Genomic DNA, 23,244 nt, shown 5'->3' on the forward strand with positions numbered 1-23,244 from the left:
AAAAACACCTATGTTTTCTGTCAAAAATTGTGATGTGTCCACGTTGTGTTTTGGGGCATTTCCTGTCACGGGCGCTAGGCCTACCCACACAAGTGAGGTATCATTTTTATCTGGTGACTTGGGGTAAAGCTGGGTGGAAGGAAATTTGTGGCTCCTCTCAGATTCCCGACCTTTCTGTCACCGAAATGTGAGGAAAACGTGTTTTTTTAGCCGAGGTTTGCAAAGGATTCTGGGTAAAAGAACCTGGTCAGAGCCCCACAAGTCACCCCATCTTGGATTCCCCTAGGTCTCTACTTTTAAAAAATGCACAGGTTTGGTAGGTTTCCCTAGGTGCCGGCTGAGCTAGAGGCCAAAATCTACATGTTGACACTTTGCAAAAAACACCTCTGTTTTCTGTCAAAAATTGTGATGTGTCCACATTGTGTTTTGGGGCATTTCCTGTCGCGGGCGCTAGGCCTACCCACACAAGTGAGGTATCATTTTTATCGGTAAACTTGGGGTAAAGCTGGGTGGAAGGAAATTTGTGGCTCCTCTCAGATTCCAGAACTTTCTGTCACCGAAATGTGAGGAAAATGTGTTTTTTTTAGCCAAATTTTGAGGTTTGCAAAGGATTCTGGGTAACAGAACCTGGTCAGATCCCCACAAGTCACCCCATCTTGGATTCCCCTTCGTCTCTAGTTTGCAAAAATGCACAGCTTTGGTAGGTTTCCCTAGGTGCCGGCTGAGCTAGAGGCCAAAATCTACAGGTAGGCACTTTGCAAAAAAACACCTCTGTTTTCTGTCAAAAATTGTGATGTGTCCACGTTGTGTTTTGGGGCATTTCCTGTCACGGGCGCTAGGCCTACCCACACAAGTGAGGTATCATTTTTATCTGGTGACTTGGGGGAACGCTGGGTGGAAGGAAATTTGTGGCTCCTCTCAGATTCCAGAACTTTCTGTCACTGAAATGTGAGGAAAATTTTTTTTATTAGCCAAATTTTGAGGTTTGCAAAGGATTCTGGGTAACAGAACCTGGTCAGAGCCCCACAAGTCACCTCATCTTGGATTCCTCTTGGTCTCTAGTTTGCAAAAATGCACAGGTTTGGTAGGTTTCCCTAGGTGCCGGCTGAGCTAGAGGCCAAAATCTACAGGTAGGCACTTTGCAAAAAAACACCTCTGTTTTCTGTCAAAAATTGTGATGTGTCCACGTTGTGTTTTGGGGCATTTCCTGTCACGGGCGCTAGGCCTACCCACACAAGTGAGGTATCATTTGTATCTGGTGACTTGGGGGAACGCTGGGTGGAAGGAAATTTGTGGCTCCTCTCAGATTCCAGAACTTTCTGTCACCGAAATGTGAGGAAAATGTGTTTTTTTAGCCACATTTTGAGGTTTGCAAAGTATTCTGGGTAACAGAACCTGGTCAGAGCCCCACAAGTCACCCCTTCTTGGATTCCCCTAGGTCTCTAGTTTTCAAAAATGCACAGGTTTGGTAGGTTTCCCTAGGTGCCGGCTGAGCTAGAGGCCAAAATCTACAGGTTGGCACTTTGCAAAAAAACACCTCTGTTTTCTGTCAAAAATTGTGATGTGTCCACGTTGTGTTTTGGGGCATTTCCTGTCACGGGCGCTAGGCCTACCCACACAAGTGAGGTATCATTTGTATCTGGTGACTTGGGGGAACGCTGGGTGGAAGGAAATTTGTGGCTCCTCTCAGATTCCAGAACTTTCTGTCACTGAAATGTGAGGAAAATGTGTTTTTTTAGCCACATTTTGAGGTTTGCAAAGTATTCTGGGTAACAGAACCTGGTCAGAGCCCCACAAGTCACCCCTTCTTGGATTCCCCTAGGTCTCTAGTTTTCATAAATGCACAGGTTTGGTAGGTTTCCCTAGGTGCCGCCTGAGCTAGAGGCCAAAATCTACAGGTAGGCCCTTTGCAAAAGAACACCTCCGTTTTCTTTAAAAAAATGTGATGTGTCCCTGTTGTGTTTTGGGGCATTTCCTGTCACGGGCGCTAGGCCTACCCACACAAGTGAGGTATCATTTTTATCGGGAGACTTGGGGGAACGCTGGGTGGAAGGAAATTTGTGGCTCCTCTCAGATTCCCGACCTTTCTGTCACCGAAATGTGAGGAAAACGTGTTTTTTTAGCCAACTTTTGAGGTTTGCAAAGGATTCTGGGTAAAAGAACCTGGTCAGAACCCCACAAGTCACCCCATCTTGGATTCCCCTAGGTCTCTACTTTTAGAAAATGCACAGGTTTGGTAGGTTTCCCTAGGTGCCGGCTGAGCTAGAGGCCAAAATCTACAGGTAGGCACTTTGCAAAAAAACACCTCTGTTTTCTGTCAAAAATTGTGATGTTCCACGTTGTGTTTTGGGGCATTTCCTGTCGCAGGCGCTAGGCCTACCCACACAAGTGAGGTATCATTTTTATCGGTAAACTTGGGGTAAAGCTGGGTGGAAGGAAATTTGTGGCTCCTCTCAGATTCCAGAACTTTCTGTCACCGAAATGTGAGGAAAATGTGTTTTTTTTAGCCAAATTTTGAGGTTTGCAAAGGATTCTGGGTAACAGAACCTGGTCAGAGCCCCACAAGTCACCCCATCTTGGATTCCCCTTGGTCTCTAGTTTGCAAAAATGCACAGCTTTGGTAGGTTTCCCTAGGTGCCGGCTGAGCTAGAGGCCAAAATCTACAGGTAGGCACTTTGCAAAAAAACACCTCTGTTTTCTGTCAAAAATTGTGATGTGTCCACGTTGTGTTTTGGGGCATGTCCTGTCAGGGGCGCTAGGCCTACCCACACAAGTGAGGTATCATTTTTATCTGGTGACTTGGGGGAACGCTGGGTGGAAGGAAATTTGTGGCTCCTCTCAGATTCCCGACCTTTCTGTCACCAAAATGTGAGGAAAACGTGTTTTTTTAGCCGAGGTTTGCAAAGGATTCTGGGTAAAAGGACCTGGTCAGAGCCCCACAAGTCACCCCATCTTGGATTCCCCTAGGTCTCTACTTTTAAAAAATGCACAGGTTTGGTAGGTTTCCCTAGGTGCCGGCTGAGCTAGAGGCCAAAATCTACATGTTGACACTTTGCAAAAAACACCTCTGTTTTCTGTCAAAAATTGTGATGTGTCCACATTGTGTTTTGGGGCATTTCCTGTCGCGGGCGCTAGGCCTACCCACACAAGTGAGGTATCATTTTTATCGGTAAACTTGGGGTAAAGCTGGGTGGAAGGAAATTTGTGGCTCCTCTCAGATTCCAGAACTTTCTGTCACCGAAATGTGAGGAAAATGTGTTTTTTTTAGCCAAATTTTGAGGTTTGCAAAGGATTCTGGGTAACAGAACCTGGTCAGAGCCCCACAAGTCACCCCATCTTGGATTCCCCTTGGTCTCTAGTTTGCAAAAATGCACAGCTTTGGTAGGTTTCCCTAGGTGCCGGCTGAGCTAGAGGCCAAAATCTACAGGTAGGCACTTTGCAAAAAAACACCTCTGTTTTCTGTCAAAAATTGTGATGTGTCCACGTTGTGTTTTGGGGCATTTCCTGTCACGGGCGCTAGGCCTACCCACACAAGTGAGGTATAATTTTTATCTGGTGACTTGGGGGAACGCTGGGTGGAAGGAAATTTGTGGCTGCTCTCAGATTCCCGACCTTTCTGTCACCGAAATGTGAGGAAAACGTGTTTTTTTAGCCGAGGTTTGCAAAGGATTCTGGGTAAAAGAACCTGGTCAGAGCCCCACAAGTCACCCCATCTTGGATTCCCCTAGGTCTCTACTTTTAAAAAATGCACAGGTTTGGTAGGTTTCCCTAGGTGCCGGCTGAGCTAGAGGCCAAAATCTACATGTTGACACTTTGCAAAAAACACCTCTGTTTTCTGTCAAAAATTGTGATGTGTCCACATTGTGTTTTGGGGCATTTCCTGTCGCGGGCGCTAGGCCTACCCACACAAGTGAGGTATCATTTTTATCGGTAAACTTGGGGTAAAGCTGGGTGGAAGGAAATTTGTGGCTCCTCTCAGATTCCAGAACTTTCTGTCACCGAAATGTGAGGAAAATGTGTTTTTTTTAGCCAAATTTTGAGGTTTGCAAAGGATTCTGGGTAACAGAACCTGGTCAGAGCCCCACAAGTCACCCCATCTTGGATTCCCCTTCTTCTCTAGTTTGCAAAAATGCACAGCTTTGGTAGGTTTCCCTAGGTGCCGGCTGAGCTAGAGGCCAAAATCTACAGGTAGGCACTTTGCAAAAAAACACCTCTGTTTTCTGTCAAAAATTGTGATGTGTCCACGTTGTGTTTTGGGGCATTTCCTGTCGCGGGCGCTAGGCCTACCCACACAAGTGAGGTATCATTTTTATCTGGTGACTTGGGGGAACGCTGGGTGGAAGGATATTTGTGGCTCCTCTCAGATTCCAGAACTTTCTGTCACTGAAATGTGAGGAAAATTTGTTTTTTTAGCCAAATTTTGAGGTTTGCAAAGGATTCTGGGTAACAGAACCTGGTTAGAGCCCCACAAGTCACCTCATCTTGGATTCCCCTTGGTCTCTAGTTTGCAAAAATGCACAGGTTTGGTAGGTTTCCCTAGGTGCCGGCTGAGCTAGAGGCCAAAATCTACAGGTAGGCACTTTGCAAAAAATCACCTCTGTTTTCTGTCAAAAATTGTGATGTGTCCACGTTGTGTTTTGGGGCATTTCCTGTCACGGGCGCTAGGCCTACCCACACAAGTGAGGTATCATTTGTATCTGGTGACTTGGGGGAACGCTGGGTGGAAGGAAATTTGTGGCTCCTCTCAGATTCCAGAACTTTCTGTCACTGAAATGTGAGGAAAATGTGTTTTTTTAGCCACATTTTGAGGTTTGCAAAGTATTCTGGGTAACAGAACCTGGTCAGAGCCCCACAAGTCACCCCTTCTTGGATTCCCCTAGGTCTCTAGTTTTCATAAATGCACAGGTTTGGTAGGTTTCCCTAGGTGCCGGCTGAGCTAGAGGGCAAAATCTACAGGTAGGCCCTTTGCAAAAGAACACCTCCGTTTTCTTTAAAAAAAATTGATGTGTCCCTGTTGTGTTTTGGGGCATTTCCTGTCACGGGCGCTAGGCCTACCCACACAAGTGAGGTATCATTTTTATCGGGAGACTTGGGGGAACGCTGGGTGGAAGGAAATTTGTGGCTCCTCTCAGATTCCCGACCTTTCTGTTACCGAAATGTGAGGAAAACGTGTTTTTTTAGCCAACTTTTGAGGTTTGCAAAGGATTCTGGGTAAAAGAACCTGGTCAGAACCCCACAAGTCATCCCATCTTGGATTCCCCTAGGTCTCTACTTTTAGAAAATGCACAGGTTTGGTAGGTTTCCCTAGGTGCCGGCTGAGCTAGAGGCCAAAATCTACAGGTAGGCACTTTGCAAAAAACACCTCTGTTTTCTGTCAAAAATTGTGATGTGTCCATATTGTGTTTTGGGGCATTTCCTGTCACGGGCGCTAGGCCTACCCACACAAGTGAGGTATCATTTTTATCTGGTGACGTGGGGGAACGCTGGGTGGAAGGAAATTTGTGACTCCTCTCAGATTCCCGACCTTTCTGACACTGAAATGTGAGGAAAATGTGTTTTTTTAGCCAAATTTTGAGGTTTGCAAAGGATTCTGGGTAACAGAACCTGGTCAGAGCCCCACAAGTCACCCCTTCTTGGATTCCCCTAGGTCTCTAGTTTTCAAAAATGCACAGGTTTGATAGGTTTCCCTAGGTGCCGGCTGAGCTAGAGGCCAAAATCTACAGGTAGGCACTTTGCAAAAAAACACCTATGTTTTCTGTCAAAAATTGTGATGTGTCCACGTTGTGTTTTGGGGCATTTCCTGTCGCGGGCGCTAGGCCTACCCACACAAGTGAGGTATCATTTTTATCGGTAAACTTGGGGTAAAGCTGGGTGGAAGGAAATTTGTGGCTCCTCTCAGATTCCAGAACTTTCTGTCACCGAAATGTGAGGAAAATGTGTTTTTTTTAGCCAAATTTTGAGGTTTGCAAAGGATTCTGGGTAACAGAACCTGGTCAGAGCCCCACAAGTCACCCCATCTTGGATTCCCCTTGGTCTCTAGTTTGCAAAAATGCACAGCTTTGGTAGGTTTCCCTAGGTGCCGGCTGAGCTAGAGGCCAAAATCTACAGGTAGGCACTTTGCAAAAAAACACCTCTGTTTTCTGTCAAAAATTGTGATGTGTCCACGTTGTGTTTTGGGGCATTTCCTGTCACGGGCGCTAGGCCTACCCACACAAGTGAGGTATCATTTTTATCTGGTGACTTGGGGGAACGCTGGGTGGAAGGAAATTTGTGGCTCCTCTCAGATTCCCGACCTTTCTGTCACCGAAATGTGAGGAAAACGTGTTTTTTTAGCCGAGGTTTGCAAAGGATTCTGGGTAAAAGAACCTGGTCAGAGCCCCACAAGTCACCCCATCTTGGATTCCCCTAGGTCTCTACTTTTAAAAAATGCACAGGTTTGGTAGGTTTCCCTAGGTGCCGGCTGAGCTAGAGGCCAAAATCTACATGTTGACACTTTGCAAAAAACACCTCTGTTTTCTGTCAAAAATTGTGATGTGTCCACATTGTGTTTTGGGGCATTTCCTGTCGCGGGCGCTAGGCCTACCCACACAAGTGAGGTATCATTTTTATCGGTAAACTTGGGGTAAAGCTGGGTGGAAGGAAATTTGTGGCTCCTCTCAGATTCCAGAACTTTCTGTCACCGAAATGTGAGGAAAATGTGTTTTTTTTAGCCAAATTTTGAGGTTTGCAAAGGATTCTGGGTAACAGAACCTGGTCAGATCCCCACAAGTCACCCCATCTTGGATTCCCCTTCGTCTCTAGTTTGCAAAAATGCACAGCTTTGGTAGGTTTCCCTAGGTGCCGGCTGAGCTAGAGGCCAAAATCTACAGGTAGGCACTTTGCAAAAAAACACCTCTGTTTTCTGTCAAAAATTGTGATGTGTCCACGTTGTGTTTTGGGGCATTTCCTGTCACGGGCGCTAGGCCTACCCACACAAGTGAGGTATCATTTTTATCTGGTGACTTGGGGGAACGCTGGGTGGAAGGAAATTTGTGGCTCCTCTCAGATTCCAGAACTTTCTGTCACTGAAATGTGAGGAAATTTTTTTTTATTAGCCAAATTTTGAGGTTTGCAAAGGATTCTGGGTAACAGAACCTGGTCAGAGCCCCACAAGTCACCTCATCTTGGATTCCTCTTGGTCTCTAGTTTGCAAAAATGCACAGGTTTGGTAGGTTTCCCTAGGTGCCGGCTGAGCTAGAGGCCAAAATCTACAGGTAGGCACTTTGCAAAAAAACACCTCTGTTTTCTGTCAAAAATTGTGATGTGTCCACGTTGTGTTTTGGGGCATTTCCTGTCACGGGCGCTAGGCCTACCCACACAAGTGAGGTATCATTTGTATCTGGTGACTTGGGGGAACGCTGGGTGGAAGGAAATTTGTGGCTCCTCTCAGATTCCAGAACTTTCTGTCACCGAAATGTGAGGAAAATGTGTTTTTTTAGCCACATTTTGAGGTTTGCAAAGTATTCTGGGTAACAGAACCTGGTCAGAGCCCCACAAGTCACCCCTTCTTGGATTCCCCTTCGTCTCTAGTTTTCATAAATGCACAGGTTTGGTAGGTTTCCCTAGGTGCCGGCTGAGCTAGAGGCCAAAATCTACAGGTAGGCCCTTTGCAAAAGAACACCTCCGTTTTCTTTAAATAAATGTGATGTGTCCCTGTTGTGTTTTGGGGCATTTCCTGTCACGGGCGCTAGGCCTACCCACACAAGTGAGGTATCATTTTTATCGGGAGACTTGGAGGAACGCTGGGTGGAAGGAAATTTGTGGCTCCTCTCAGATTCCCGACCTTTCTGTCACGGAAATGTGAGGAAAACGTGTTTTTTTAGCCAATTTTTGAGGTTTGCAAAGGATTCTGGGTAAAAGAACCTGGTCAGAACCCCACAAGTCACCCCATCTTGGATTCCCCTAGGTCTCTACTTTTAGAAAATGCACAGGTTTGGTAGGTTTCCCTAGGTGCCGGCTGAGCTAGAGGCCAAAATCTACAGGTAGGCACTTTGCAAAAAACACCTCTGTTTTCTGTCAAAAATTGTGATGTGTCCATATTGTGTTTTGGGGCATTTCCTGTCACGGGCGCTAGACCTACCCACACAAGTGAGGTATCATTTTTATCTGGTGACGTGGGGGAACGCTGGGTGGAAGGAAATTTGTGGCTCCTCTCAGATTCCCGACCTTTCTGTCACCGAAATGTGAGGAAAATGTGTTTTTTTTAGCCAAATTTTGAGGTTTGCAAAGGATTCTGGGTAACAGAACCTGGTCAGAGCCCCACAAGTCACCCCATCTTGGATTCCCCTTTGTCTCTAGTTTGCAAAAATGCACAGCTTTGGTAGGTTTCCCTAGGTGCCGGCTGAGCTAGAGGCCAAAATCTACATGTTGACACTTTGCAAAAAACACCTCTGTTTTCTGTCAAAAATTGTGATGTGTCCACATTGTGTTTTGGGGCATTTCCTGTCGCGGGCGCTAGGCCTACCCACACAAGTGAGGTATCATTTTTATCGGTAAACTTGGGGTAAAGCTGGGTGGAAGGAAATTTGTGGCTCCTCTCAGATTCCAGAACTTTCTGTCACCGAAATGTGAGGAAAATGTGTTTTTTTTTAGCCAAATTTTGAGGTTTGCAAAGGATTCTGGAAAACAGAACCTGGTCAGAGCCCCACAAGTCACCCCATCTTGGATTCCCCTTCGTCTCTAGTTTGCAAAAATGCACAGCTTTGGTAGGTTTCCCTAGGTGCCGGCTGAGCTAGAGGCCAAAATCTACATGTTGACACTTTGCAAAAAACACCTCTGTTTTCTGTCAAAAATTGTGATGTGTCCACATTGTGTTTTGGGGCATTTCCTGTCGCGGGCGCTAGGCCTACCCACACAAGTGAGGTATCATTTTTATCGGTAAACTTGGGGTAAAGCTGGGTGGAAGGAAATTTGTGGCTCCTGTCAGATTCCCGACCTTTCTGTCACCGAAATGTGAGGAAAACGTGTTTTTTTAGCCAATTTTTGAGGTTTGCAAAGGATTCTGGGTAAAAGAACCTGGTCAGAACCCCACAAGTCACCCCATCTTGGATTCCCCTAGGTCTCTACTTTTAGAAAATGCACAGGTTTGGTAGGTTTCCCTAGGTGCCGGCTGAGCTAGAGGCCAAAATCTACAGGTAGGCACTTTGCAAAAAACACCTCTGTTTTCGGTCAAAAATTGTGATGTGTCCATATTGTGTTTTGGGGCATTTCCTGTCACGGGCGCTAAGCCTACCCACACAAGTGAGGTATCATTTTTATCTGGTGACGTGGGGGAACGCTGGGTGGAAGGAAATTTGTGGCTCCTCTCAGATTCCCGACCTTTCTGACACTGAAATGTGAGGAAAATGTGTTTTTTTAGCCAAATTGTGAGGTTTGCAAAGGATTCTGGGTAACAGAACCTGGTCAGAGCCCCACAAGTCACCCCTTCTTGGATTCCCCTAGGTCTCTAGTTTTCAAAAATGCACAGGTTTGGTAGGTTTCCCTAGGTGCCGGCTGAGCTAGAGGCCAAAATCTACAGGTAGGCACTTTGCAAAAAAACACCTCTGTTTTCTGTCAAAAATTGTGATGTGTCCACGTTGTGTTTTGGGGCATTTCCTGTCACGGGCGCTAGGCCTACCCACACAAGTGAGGTATCATTTGTATCTGGTGACTTGGGGGAACGCTGGGTGGAAGGAAATTTGTGGCTCCTCTCAGATTCCAGAACTTTCTGTCACTGAAATGTGAGGAAAATGTGTTTTTTTAGCCACATTTTGAGGTTTGCAAAGTATTCTGGGTAACAGAACCTGGTCAGAGCCCCACAAGTCACCCCTTCTTGGATTCCCCTAGGTCTCTAGTTTTCATAAATGCACAGGTTTGGTAGGTTTCCCTAGGTGCCGGCTGAGCTAGAGGCCAAAATCTACAGGTAGGCCCTTTGCAAAAGAACACCTCCGTTTTCTTTAAAAAAATGTGATGTGTCCCTGTTGTGTTTTGGGGCATTTTCTGTCACGGGCGCTAGGCCTACCCACACAAGTGAGGTATCATTTTTATCGGGAGACTTGGGGGAACGCTGGGTGGAAGGAAATTTGTGGCTCCTCTCAGATTCCCGACCTTTCTGTCACCGAAATGTGAGGAAAACGTGTTTTTTTAGCCAACTTTTGAGGTTTGCAAAGGATTCTGGGTAAAAGAACCTGGTCAGAACCCCACAAGTCATCCCATCTTGGATTCCCCTAGGTCTCTACTTTTAGAAAATGCACAGGTTTGGTAGGTTTCCCTAGGTGCCGGCTGAGCTAGAGGCCAAAATCTACAGGTAGGCACTTTGCAAAAAACACCTCTGTTTTCTGTCAAAAATTGTGATGTGTCCATATTGTGTTTTGGGGCATTTCCTGTCACGGGCGCTAGGCCTACCCACACAAGTGAGGTATCATTTTTATCTGGTGACGTGGGGGAACGCTGGGTGGAAGGAAATTTGTGACTCCTCTCAGATTCCCGACCTTTCTGACACTGAAATGTGAGGAAAATGTGTTTTTTTAGCCAAATTTTGAGGTTTGCAAAGGATTCTGGGTAACAGAACCTGGTCAGAGCCCCACAAGTCACCCCTTCTTGGATTCCCCTAGGTCTCTAGTTTTCAAAAATGCACAGGTTTGATAGGTTTCCCTAGGTGCCGGCTGAGCTAGAGGCCAAAATCTACAGGTAGGCACTTTGCAAAAAAACACCTATGTTTTCTGTCAAAAATTGTGATGTGTCCACGTTGTGTTTTGGGGCATTTCCTGTCGCGGGCGCTAGGCCTACCCACACAAGTGAGGTATCATTTTTATCGGTAAACTTGGGGTAAAGCTGGGTGGAAGGAAATTTGTGGCTCCTCTCAGATTCCAGAACTTTCTGTCACCGAAATGTGAGGAAAATGTGTTTTTTTTAGCCAAATTTTGAGGTTTGCAAAGGATTCTGGGTAACAGAACCTGGTCAGAGCCCCACAAGTCACCCCATCTTGGATTCCCCTTGGTCTCTAGTTTGCAAAAATGCACAGGTTTGGTAGGTTTCCCTAGGTGCCGGCTGAGCTAGAGGCCAAAATCTACAGGTAGGCACTTTGCAAAAAAAACCTCTGTTTTCTGTCAAAAATTGTGATGTGTCCACGTTGTGTTTTGGGGCATTTCCTGTCACGGGCGCTAGGCCTACCCACACAAGTGAGGTATCATTTTTATCTGGTGACTTGGGGGAACGCTGGGTGGAAGGAAATTTGTGGCTCCTCTCAGATTCCCGACCTTTCTGTCACCGAAATGTGAGGAAAACGTGTTTTTTTAGCCGAGGTTTTCAAAGGATTCTGGGTAAAAGAACCTGGTCAGAGCCCCACAAGTCACCCCATCTTGGATTCCCCTAGGTCTCTACTTTTAAAAAATGCACAGGTTTGGTAGGTTTCCCTAGGTGCCGGCTGAGCTAGAGGCCAAAATCTACATGTTGACACTTTGCAAAAAACACCTCTGTTTTCTGTCAAAAATTGTGATGTGTCCACATTGTGTTTTGGGGCATTTCCTGTCGCGGGCGCTAGGCCTACCCACACAAGTGAGGTATCATTTTTATCGGTAAACTTGGGGTAAAGCTGGGTGGAAGGAAATTTGTGGCTCCTCTCAGATTCCAGAACTTTCTGTCACCGAAATGTGAGGAAAATGTGTTTTTTTTAGCCAAATTTTGAGGTTTGCAAAGGATTCTGGGTAACAGAACCTGGTCAGATCCCCACAAGTCACCCCATCTTGGATTCCCCTTCGTCTCTAGTTTGCAAAAATGCACAGCTTTGGTAGGTTTCCCTAGGTGCCGGCTGAGCTAGAGGCCAAAATCTACAGGTAGGCACTTTGCAAAAAAACACCTCTGTTTTCTGTCAACAATTGTGATGTGTCCACGTTGTGTTTTGGGGCATTTCCTGTCGCGGGCGCTAGGCCTACCCACACAAGTGAGGTATCATTTTTATCTGGTGACTTGGGGGAACGCTGGGTGGAAGGAAATTTGTGGCTCCTCTCAGATTCCAGAACTTTCTGTCACTGAAATGTGAGGAACATTTTTTTTATTAGCCAAATTTTGAGGTTTGCAAAGGATTCTGGGTAACAGAACCTGGTCAGAGCCCCACAAGTCACCTCATCTTGGATTCCTCTTGGTCTCTAGTTTGCAAAAATGCACAGGTTTGGTAGGTTTCCCTAGGTGCCGGCTGAGCTAGAGGCCAAAATCTACAGGTAGGCACTTTGCAAAAAAACACCTCTGTTTTCTGTCAAAAATTGTGATGTGTCCACGTTGTGTTTTGGGGCATTTCCTGTCACGGGCGCTAGGCCTACCCACACAAGTGAGGTATCATTTGTATCTGGTGACTTGGGGGAACGCTGGGTGGAAGGAAATTTGTGGCTCCTCTCAGATTCCAGAACTTTCTGTCACCGAAATGTGAGGAAAATGTGTTTTTTTAGCCACATTTTGAGGTTTGCAAAGTATTCTGGGTAACAGAACCTGGTCAGAGCCCCACAAGTCACCCCTTCTTGGATTCCCCTAGGTCTCTAGTTTTCATAAATGCACAGGTTTGGTAGGTTTCCCTAGGTGCCGGCTGAGCTAGAGGCCAAAATCAACAGGTAGGCCCTTTGCAAAAGAACACCTCCGTTTTCTTTAAAAAAATGTGATGTGTCCCTGTTGTGTTTTGGGGCATTTCCTGTCACGGGCGCTAGGCCTACCCACACAAGTGAGGTATCATTTTTATCGGGAGACTTGGGGGAACGCTGGGTGGAAGGAAATTTGTGGCTCCTCTCAGATTCCCGACCTTTCTGTCACCGAAATGTGAGGAAAACGTGTTTTTTTAGCCAATTTTTGAGGTTTGCAAAGGATTCTGGGTAAAAGAACCTGTTCAGAACCCCACAAGTCACCCCATCTTGGATTCCCCTAGGTCTCTACTTTTAGAAAATGCACAGGTTTGGTAGGTTTCCCTAGGTGCCGGCTGAGCTAGAGGCCAAAATCTACAGGTAGGCACTTTGCAAAAAACACCTCTGTTTTCTGTCAAAAATTGTGATGTGTCCATATTGTGTTTTGGGGCATTTCCTGTCACGGGCGCTAGACCTACCCACACAAGTGAGGTATCATTTTTATCTGGTGACGTGGGGGAACGCTGGGTGGAAGGAAATTTGTGGCTCCTCTCAGATTCCCGACCTTTCTGTCACCGAAATGTGAGGAAAATGTGTTTTTTTTAGCCAAATTTTGAGGTTTGCAAAGGATTCTGGGTAACAGAACCTGGTCAGAGCCCCACAAGTCACCCCATCTTGGATTCCCCTTTGTCTCTAGTTTGCAAAAATGCACAGCTTTGGTAGGTTTCCCTAGGTGCCGGCTGAGCTAGAGGCCAAAATCTACATGTTGACACTTTGCAAAAAACACCTCTGTTTTCTGTCAAAAATTGTGATGTGTCCACATTGTGTTTTGGGGCATTTCCTGTCGCGGGCGCTGGGCCTACCCACACAAGTGAGGTATCATTTTTATCGGTAAACTTGGGGTAAAGCTGGGTGGAAGGAAATTTGTGGCTCCTCTCAGATTCCAGAACTTTCTGTCACCGAAATGTGAGGAAAATGTGTTTTTTTTTAGCCAAATTTTGAGGTTTGCAAAGGATTCTGGGTAACAGAACCTGGTCAGAGCCCCACAAGTCACCCCATCTTGGATTCCCCTTCGTCTCTAGTTTGCAAAAATGCACAGCTTTGGTAGGTTTCCCTAGGTGCCGGCTGAGCTAGAGGCCAAAATCTACATGTTGACACTTTGCAAAAAACACCTCTGTTTTCTGTCAAAAATTGTGATGTGTCCACATTGTGTTTTGGGGCATTTCCTGTCGCGGGCGCTAGGCCTACCCACACAAGTGAGGTATCATTTTTATCGGTAAACTTGGGGTAAAGCTGGGTGGAAGGAAATTTGTGGCTCCTGTCAGATTCCCGACCTTTCTGTCACCGAAATGTGAGGAAAACGTGTTTTTTTAGCCAATTTTTGAGGTTTGCAAAGGATTCTGGGTAAAAGAACCTGGTCAGAACCCCACAAGTCACCCCATCTTGGATTCCCCTAGGTCTCTACTTTTAGAAAATGCACAGGTTTGGTAGGTTTCCCTAGGTGCCGGCTGAGCTAGAGGCCAAAATCTACAGGTAGGCACTTTGCAAAAAAAACCTCTGTTTTCTGTCAAAAATTGTGATGTGTCCATATTGTGTTTTGGGGCATTTCCTGTCACGGGCGCTAAGCCTACCCACACAAGTGAGGTATCATTTTTATCTGGTGACGTGGGGGAACGCTGGGTGGAAGGAAATTTGTGGCTCCTCTCAGATTCCCGACCTTTCTGACACTGAAATGTGAGGAAAATGTGTTTTTTTAGCCAAATTGTGAGGTTTGCAAAGGATTCTGGGTAACAGAACCTGGTCAGAGCCCCACAAGTCACCCCTTCTTGGATTCCCCTAGGTCTCTAGTTTTCAAAAATGCACAGGTTTGGTAGGTTTCCCTAGGTGCCGGCTGAGCTAGAGGCCAAAATCTACAGGTAGGCACTTTGCAAAAAAACACCTCTGTTTTCTGTCAAAAATTGTGATGTGTCCACGTTGTGTTTTGGGGCATTTCCTGTCACGGGCGCTAGGCCTACCCACACAAGTGAGGTATCATTTGTATCTGGTGACTTGGGGGAACGCTGGGTGGAAGGAAATTTGTGGCTCCTCTCAGATTCCAGAACTTTCTGTCACTGAAATGTGAGGAAAATGTGTTTTTTTAGCCACATTTTGAGGTTTGCAAAGTATTCTGGGTAACAGAACCTGGTCAGAGCCCCACAAGTCACCCCTTCTTGGATTCCCCTAGGTCTCTAGTTTTCATAAATGCACAGGTTTGGTAGGTTTCCCTAGGTGCCGGCTGAGCTAGAGGCCAAAATCTACAGGTAGGCCCTTTGCAAAAGAACACCTCCGTTTTCTTTAAAAAAATGTGATGTGTCCCTGTTGTGTTTTGGGGCATTTCCTGTCACAGGCGCTAGGCCTACCCACACAAGTGAGGTATCATTTTTATCGGGAGACTTGGGGGAACGCTGGGTGGAAGGAAATTTGTGGCTCCTCTCAGATTCCCGACCTTTCTGTCACCGAAATGTGATGAAAACGTGTTTTTTTAGCCAACTTTTGAGGTTTGCAAAGGATTCTGGGTAAAAGAACCTGGTCAGAACCCCACAAGTCACCCCATCTTGGATTCCCCTAGGTCTCTACTTTTAGAAAATGCACAGGTTTGGTAGGTTTCCCTAGGTGCCGGCTGAGCTAGAGGCCAAAATCTACAGGTAGGCACTTTGCAAAAAACACCTCTGTTTTCTGTCAAAAATTGTGATGTGTCCATATTGTGTTTTGGGGCATTTCCTGTCACGGGCGCTAGACCTACCCACACAAGTGAGGTATCATTTTTATCTGGTGACGTGGGGGAACGCTGGGTGGAAGGAAATTTGTGGCTCCTCTCAGATTCCCGACCTTTCTGTCACCGAAATGTGAGGAAAATGTGTTTTTTTTAGCCAAATTTTGAGGTTTGCAAAGGATTCTGGGTAACAGAACCTGGTCAGAGCCCCACAAGTCACCCCATCTTGGATTCCCCTTTGTCTCTAGTTTGCAAAAATGCACAGCTTTGGTAGGTTTCCCTAGGTGCCGGCTGAGCTAGAGGCCAAAATCTACATGTTGACACTTTGCAAAAAACACCTCTGTTTTCTGTCAAAAATTGTGATGTGTCCACATTGTGTTTTGGGGCATTTCCTGTCGCGGGCGCTAGGCCTACCCACACAAGTGAGGTATCATTTTTATCGGTAAACTTGGGGTAAAGCTGGGTGGAAGGAAATTTGTGGCTCCTCTCAGATTCCAGAACTTTCTGTCACCGAAATGTGAGGAAAATGTGTTTTTTTTTAGCCAAATTTTGAGGTTTGCAAAGGATTCTGGGTAACAGAACCTGGTCAGAGCCCCACAAGTCACCCCATCTTGGATTCCCCTTCGTCTCTAGTTTGCAAAAATGCACAGCTTTGGTAGGTTTCCCTAGGTGCCGGCTGAGATAGAGGCCAAAATCTACATGTTGACACTTTGCAAAAAACACCTCTGTTTTCTGTCAAAAATTGTGATGTGTCCACATTGTGTTTTGGGGCATTTCCTGTCGCGGGCGCTAGGCCTACCCACACAAGTGAGGTATCATTTTTATCGGTAAACTTGGGGTAAAGCTGGGTGGAAGGAAATTTGTGGCTCCTGTCAGATTCCCGACCTTTCTGTCACCGAAATGTGAGGAAAACGTGTTTTTTTAGCCAATTTTTGAGGTTTGCAAAGGATTCTGGGTAAAAGAACCTGGTCAGAACCCCACAAGTCACCCCATCTTGGATTCCCCTAGGTCTCTACTTTTAGAAAATGCACAGGTTTGGTAGGTTTCCCTAGGTGCCGGCTGAGCTAGAGGCCAAAATCTACAGGTAGGCACTTTGCAAAAAACACCTCTGTTTTCGGTCAAAAATTGTGATGTGTCCATATTGTGTTTTGGGGCATTTCCTGTCACGGGCGCTAAGCCTACCCACACAAGTGAGGTATCATTTTTATCTGGTGACGTGGGGGAACGCTGGGTGGAAGGAAATTTGTGGCTCCTCTCAGATTCCCGACCTTTCTGACACTGAAATTTGAGGAAAATGTGTTTTTTTAGCCAAATTGTGAGGTTTGCAAAGGATTCTGGGTAACAGAACCTGGTCAGAGCCCCACAAGTCACCCCTTCTTGGATTCCCCTAGGTCTCTAGTTTTCAAAAATGCACAGGTTTGGTAGGTTTCCCTAGGTGCCGGCTGAGCTAGAGGCCAAAATCTACAGGTAGGCACTTTGCAAAAAAACACCTCTGTTTTCTGTCAAAAATTGTGATGTGTCCACGTTGTGTTTTGGGGCATTTCCTGTCACGGGCGCTAGGCCTACCCACACAAGTGAGGTATCATTTGTATCTGGTGACTTGGGGGAACGCTGGGTGGAAGGAAATTTGTGGCTCCTCTCAGATTCCAGAACTTTCTGTCACTGAAATGTGAGGAAAATGTGTTTTTTTAGCCGCATTTTGAGGTTTGCAAAGTATTCTGGGTAACAGAACCTGGTCAGAGCCCCACAAGTCACCCCTTCTTGGATTCCCCTAGGTCTCTAGTTTTCATAAATGCACAGGTTTGGTAGGTTTCCCTAGGTGCCGGCTGAGCTAGAGGCCAAAATCTACAGGTAGGCCCTTTGCAAAAGAACACCTCCGTTTTCTTTAAAAAAATGTGATGTGTCCCTGTTGTGTTTTGGGGCATTTTCTGTCACGGGCGCTAGGCCTACCCACACAAGTGAGGTATCATTTTTATCGGGAGACTTGGGGGAACGCTGGGTGGAAGGAAATTTGTGGCTCCTCTCAGATTCCCGACCTTTCTGTCACCGAAATGTGAGGAAAACGTGTTTTTTTAGCCAACTTTTGAGGTTTGCAAAGGATTCTGGGTAAAAGAACCTGGTCAGAACCCCACAAGTCATCCCATCTTGGATTCCCCTAGGTCTCTACTTTTAGAAAATGCACAGGTTTGGTAGGTTTCCCTAGGTGCCGGCTGAGCTAGAGGCCAAAATCTACAGGTAGGCACTTTGCAAAAAACACCTCTGTTTTCTGTCAAAAATTGTGATGTGTCCATATTGTGTTTTGGGGCATTTCCTGTCACGGGCGCTAGGCCTACCCACACAAGTGAGGTATCATTTTTATCTGGTGACGTGGGGGAACGCTGGGTGGAAGGAAATTTGTGACTCCTCTCAGATTCCCGACCTTTCTGACACTGAAATGTGAGGAAAATTTGTTTTTTTAGCCAAATTTTGAGGTTTGCAAAGGATTCTGGGTAACAGAACCTGGTCAGAGCCCCACAAGTCACCCCTTCTTGGATTCCCCTAGGTCTCTAGTTTTCAAAAATGCACAGGTTTGATAGGTTTCCCTAGGTGCCGGCTGAGCTAGAGGCCAAAATCTACAGGTAGGCACTTTGCAAAAAAACACCTATGTTTTCTGTCAAAAATTGTGATGTGTCCACGTTGTGTTTTGGGGCATTTCCTGTCGCGGGCGCTAGGCCTACCCACACAAGTGAGGTATCATTTTTATCGGTAAACTTGGGGTAAAGCTGGGTGGAAGGAAATTTGTGGCTCCTCTCAGATTCCAGAACTTTCTGTCACCGAAATGTGAGGAAAATGTGTTTTTTTTAGCCAAATTTTGAGGTTTGCAAAGGATTCTGGGTAACAGAACCTGGTCAGAGCCCCACAAGTCACCCCATCTTGGATTCCCCTTGGTCTCTAGTTTGCAAAAATGCACAGGTTTGGTAGGTTTCCCTAGGTGCCGGCTGAGCTAGAGGCCAAAATCTACAGGTAGGCACTTTGCAAAAAAACACCTCTGTTTTCTGTCAAAAATTGTGATGTGTCCACGTTGTGTTTTGGGGCATTTCCTGTCACGGGCGCTAGGCCTACCCACACAAGTGAGGTATCATTTTTATCTGGTGACTTGGGGGAACGCTGGGTGGAAGGAAATTTGTGGCTCCTCTCAGATTCCCGACCTTTCTGTCACCGAAATGTGAGGAAAACGTGTTTTTTTAGCCGAGGTTTTCAAAGGATTCTGGGTAAAAGAACCTGGTCAGAGCCCCACAAGTCACCCCATCTTGGATTCCCCTAGGTCTCTACTTTTAAAAAATGCACAGGTTTGGTAGGTTTCCCTAGGTGCCGGCTGAGCTAGAGGCCAAAATCTACATGTTGACACTTTGCAAAAAACACCTCTGTTTTCTGTCAAAAATTGTGATGTGTCCACATTGTGTTTTGGGGCATTTCCTGTCGCGGGCGCTAGGCCTACCCACACAAGTGAGGTATCATTTTTATCGGTAAACTTGGGGTAAAGCTGGGTGGAAGGAAATTTGTGGCTCCTCTCAGATTCCAGAACTTTCTGTCACCGAAATGTGAGGAAAATGTGTTTTTTTAGCCAAATTTTGAGGTTTGCAAAGGATTCTGGGTAACAGAACCTGGTCAGATCCCCACAAGTCACCCCATCTTGGATTCCCCTTCGTCTCTAGTTTGCAAAAATGCACAGCTTTGGTAGGTTTCCCTAGGTGCCGGCTGAGCTAGAGGCCAAAATCTACAGGTAGGCACTTTGCAAAAAAACACCTCTGTTTTCTGTCAAAAATTGTGATGTGTCCACGTTGTGTTTTGGGGCATTTCCTGTCGCGGGCGCTAGGCCTACCCACACAAGTGAGGTATCATTTTTATCTGGTGACTTGGGGGAACGCTGGGTGGAAGGAAATTTGTGGCTCCTCTCAGATTCCAGAACTTTCTGTCACTGAAATGTGAGGAACATTTTTTTTATTAGCCAAATTTTGAGGTTTGCAAAGGATTCTGGGTAACAGAACCTGGTCAGAGCCCCACAAGTCACCTCATCTTGGATTCCTCTTGGTCTCTAGTTTGCAAAAATGCACAGGTTTGGTAGGTTTCCCTAGGTGCCGGCTGAGCTAGAGGCCAAAATCTACAGGTAGGCACTTTGCAAAAAAACACCTCTGTTTTCTGTCAAAAATTGTGATGTGTCCACGTTGTGTTTTGGGGCATTTCCTGTCACGGGCGCTAGGCCTACCCACACAAGTGAGGTATCATTTGTATCTGGTGACTTGGGGGAACGCTGGGTGGAAGGAAATTTGTGGCTCCTCTCAGATTCCAGAACTTTCTGTCACCGAAATGTGAGGAAAATGTGTTTTTTTAGCCACATTTTGAGGTTTGCAAAGTATTCTGGGTAACAGAACCTGGTCAGAGCCCCACAAGTCACCCCTTCTTGGATTCCCCTAGGTCTCTAGTTTTCATAAATGCACAGGTTTGGTAGGTTTCCCTAGGTGCCGGCTGAGCTAGAGGCCAAAATCTACAGGTAGGCCCTTTGCAAAAGAACACCTCCGTTTTCTTTAAAAAAATGTGATGTGTCCCTGTTGTGTTTTGGGGCATTTCCTGTCACGGGCGCTAGGCCTACCCACACAAGTGAGGTATCATTTTTATCGGGAGACTTGGGGGAACGCTGGGTGGAAGGAAATTTGTGGCTCCTCTCAGATTCCCGACCTTTCTGTCACCGAAATGTGAGGAAAACGTGTTTTTTTAGCCAATTTTTGAGGTTTGCAAAGGATTCTGGGTAAAAGAACCTGGTCAGAACCCCACAAGTCACCCCATCTTGGATTCCCCTAGGTCTCTACTTTTAGAAAATGCACAGGTTTGGTAGGTTTCCCTAGGTGCCGGCTGAGCTAGAGGCAAAAATCTACAGGTAGGCACTTTGCAAAAAACACCTCTGTTTTCTGTCAAAAATTGTGATGTGTCCATATTGTGTTTTGGGGCATTTCCTGTCACGGGCGCTAGACCTACCCACACAAGTGAGGTATCATTTTTATCTGGTGACGTGGGGGAACGCTGGGTGGAAGGAAATTTGTGGCTCCTCTCAGATTCCCGACCTTTCTGTCACCGAAATGTGAGGAAAATGTGTTTTTTTTAGCCAAATTTTGAGGTTTGCAAAGGATTCTGGGTAACAGAACCTGGTCAGAGCCCCACAAGTCACCCCATCTTGGATTCCCCTTTGTCTCTAGTTTGCAAAAATGCACAGCTTTGGTAGGTTTCCCTAGGTGCCGGCTGAGCTAGAGGCCAAAATCTACATGTTGACACTTTGCAAAAAACACCTCTGTTTTCTGTCAAAAATTGTGATGTGTCCACATTGTGTTTTGGGGCATTTCCTGTCGCGGGCGCTAGGCCTACCCACACAAGTGAGGTATCATTTTTATCGGTAAACTTGGGGTAAAGCTGGGTGGAAGGAAATTTGTGGCTCCTCTCAGATTCCAGAACTTTCTGTCACCGAAATGTGAGGAAAATGTGTTTTTTTTTAGCCAAATTTTGAGGTTTGCAAAGGATTCTGGGTAACAGAACCTGGTCAGAGCCCCACAAGTCACCCCATCTTGGATTCCCCTTCGTCTCTAGTTTGCAAAAATGCACAGCTTTGGTAGGTTTCCCTAGGTGCCGGCTGAGCTAGAGGCCAAAATCTACATGTTGACACTTTGCAAAAAACACCTCTGTTTTCTGTCAAAAATTGTGATGTGTCCACATTGTGTTTTGGGGCATTTCCTGTCGCGGGCGCTAGGCCTACCCACACAAGTGAGGTATCATTTTTATCGGTAAACTTGGGGTAAAGCTGGGTGGAAGGAAATTTGTGGCTCCTGTCAGATTCCCGACCTTTCTGTCACCGAAATGTGAGGAAAACGTGTTTTTTTAGCCAATTTTTGAGGTTTGCAAAGGATTCTGGGTAAAAGAACCTGGTCAGAACCCCACAAGTCACCCCATCTTGGATTCCCCTAGGTCTCTACTTTTAGAAAATGCACAGGTTTGGTAGGTTTCCCTAGGTGCCGGCTGAGCTAGAGGCCAAAATCTACAGGTAGGCACTTTGCAAAAAACACCTCTGTTTTCTGTCAAAAATTGTGATGTGTCCATATTGTGTTTTGGGGCATTTCCTGTCACGGGCGCTAAGCCTACCCACACAAGTGAGGTATCATTTTTATCTGGTGACGTGGGGGAACGCTGGGTGGAAGGAAATTTGTGGCTCCTCTCAGATTCCCGACCTTTCTGACACTGAAATGTGAGGAAAATGTGTTTTTTTAGCCAAATTGTGAGGTTTGCAAAGGATTCTGGGTAACAGAACCTGGTCAGAGCCCCACAAGTCACCCCTTCTTGGATTCCCCTAGGTCTCTAGTTTTCATAAATGCACAGGTTTGGTAGGTTTCCCTAGGTGCCGGCTGAGCTAGAGGCCAAAATCTACAGGTAGGCCCTTTGCAAAAGAACACCTCCGTTTTCTTTAAAAAAATGTGATGTGTCCCTGTTGTGTTTTGGGGCATTTCCTGTCACAGGCGCTAGGCCTACCCACACAAGTGAGGTATCATTTTTATCGGGAGACTTGGGGGAACGCTGGGTGGAAGGAAATTTGTGGCTCCTCTCAGATTCCCGACCTTTCTGTCACCGAAATGTGATGAAAACGTGTTTTTTTAGCCAACTTTTGAGGTTTGCAAAGGATTCTGGGTAAAAGAACCTGGTCAGAACCCCACAAGTCACCCCATCTTGGATTCCCCTAGGTCTCTACTTTTAGAAAATGCACAGGTTTGGTAGGTTTCCCTAGGTGCCGGCTGAGCTAGAGGCCAAAATCTACAGGTAGGCACTTTGCAAAAAAACACCTCTGTTTTCTGTCAAAAATTGTGATGTTCCACGTTGTGTTTTGGGGCATTTCCTGTCGCGGGCGCTAGGCCTACCCACACAAGTGAGGTATCATTTTTATCGGTAAACTTGGGGTAAAGCTGGGTGGAAGGAAATTTGTGGCTCCTCTCAGATTCCAGAACTTTCTGTCACCGAAATGTGAGGAAAATGTGTTTTTTTTAGCCAAATTTTGAGGTTTGCAAAGGATTCTGGGTAACAGAACCTGGTCAGAGCCCCACAAGTCACCCCATCTTGGATTCCCCTTGGTCTCTAGTTTGCAAAAATGCACAGCTTTGGTAGGTTTCCCTAGGTGCCGGCTGAGCTAGAGGCCAAAATCTACAGGTAGGCACTTTGCAAAAAAACACCTCTGTTTTCTGTCAAAAATTGTGATGTGTCCACGTTGTGTTTTGGGGCATGTCCTGTCACGGGCGCTAGGCCTACCCACACAAGTGAGGTATCATTTTTATCTGGTGACTTGGGGGAACGCTGGGTGGAAGGAAATTTGTGGCTCCTCTCAGATTCCCGACCTTTCTGTCACTGAAATGTGAGGAAAATTTGTTTTTTTAGCCAAATTTTGAGGTTTGCAAAGGATTCTGGGTAACAGAACCTGGTCAGAGCCCCACAAGTCACCCCTTCTTGGATTCCCCTAGGTCTCTAGTTTTCAAAAATGCACAGGTTTGGTAGGTTTCCCTAGGTGCCGGCTGAGCTAGAGGCCAAAATCTACATGTTGACACTTTGCAAAAAACACCTCTGTTTTCTGTCAAAAATTGTGATGTGTCCACATTGTGTTTTGGGGCATTTCGTGTCACGGGCGCTAGGCCTACCCACACAAGTGAGGTATCATTTTTATCGGTAAACTTGGGGTAAAGCTGGGTGGAAGGAAATTTGTGGCTCCTCTCAGATTCCAGAACTTTCTGTCACCGAAATGTGAGGAAAATGTGTTTTTTTTAGCCAAATTTTGAGGTTTGCAAAGGATTCTGGGTAACAGAACCT

This window comes from Pleurodeles waltl, chromosome 4_1 (genome assembly GCF_031143425.1).
Source record: "Pleurodeles waltl isolate 20211129_DDA chromosome 4_1, aPleWal1.hap1.20221129, whole genome shotgun sequence".
NCBI lineage: Eukaryota > Metazoa > Chordata > Amphibia > Caudata > Salamandridae > Pleurodeles > Pleurodeles waltl.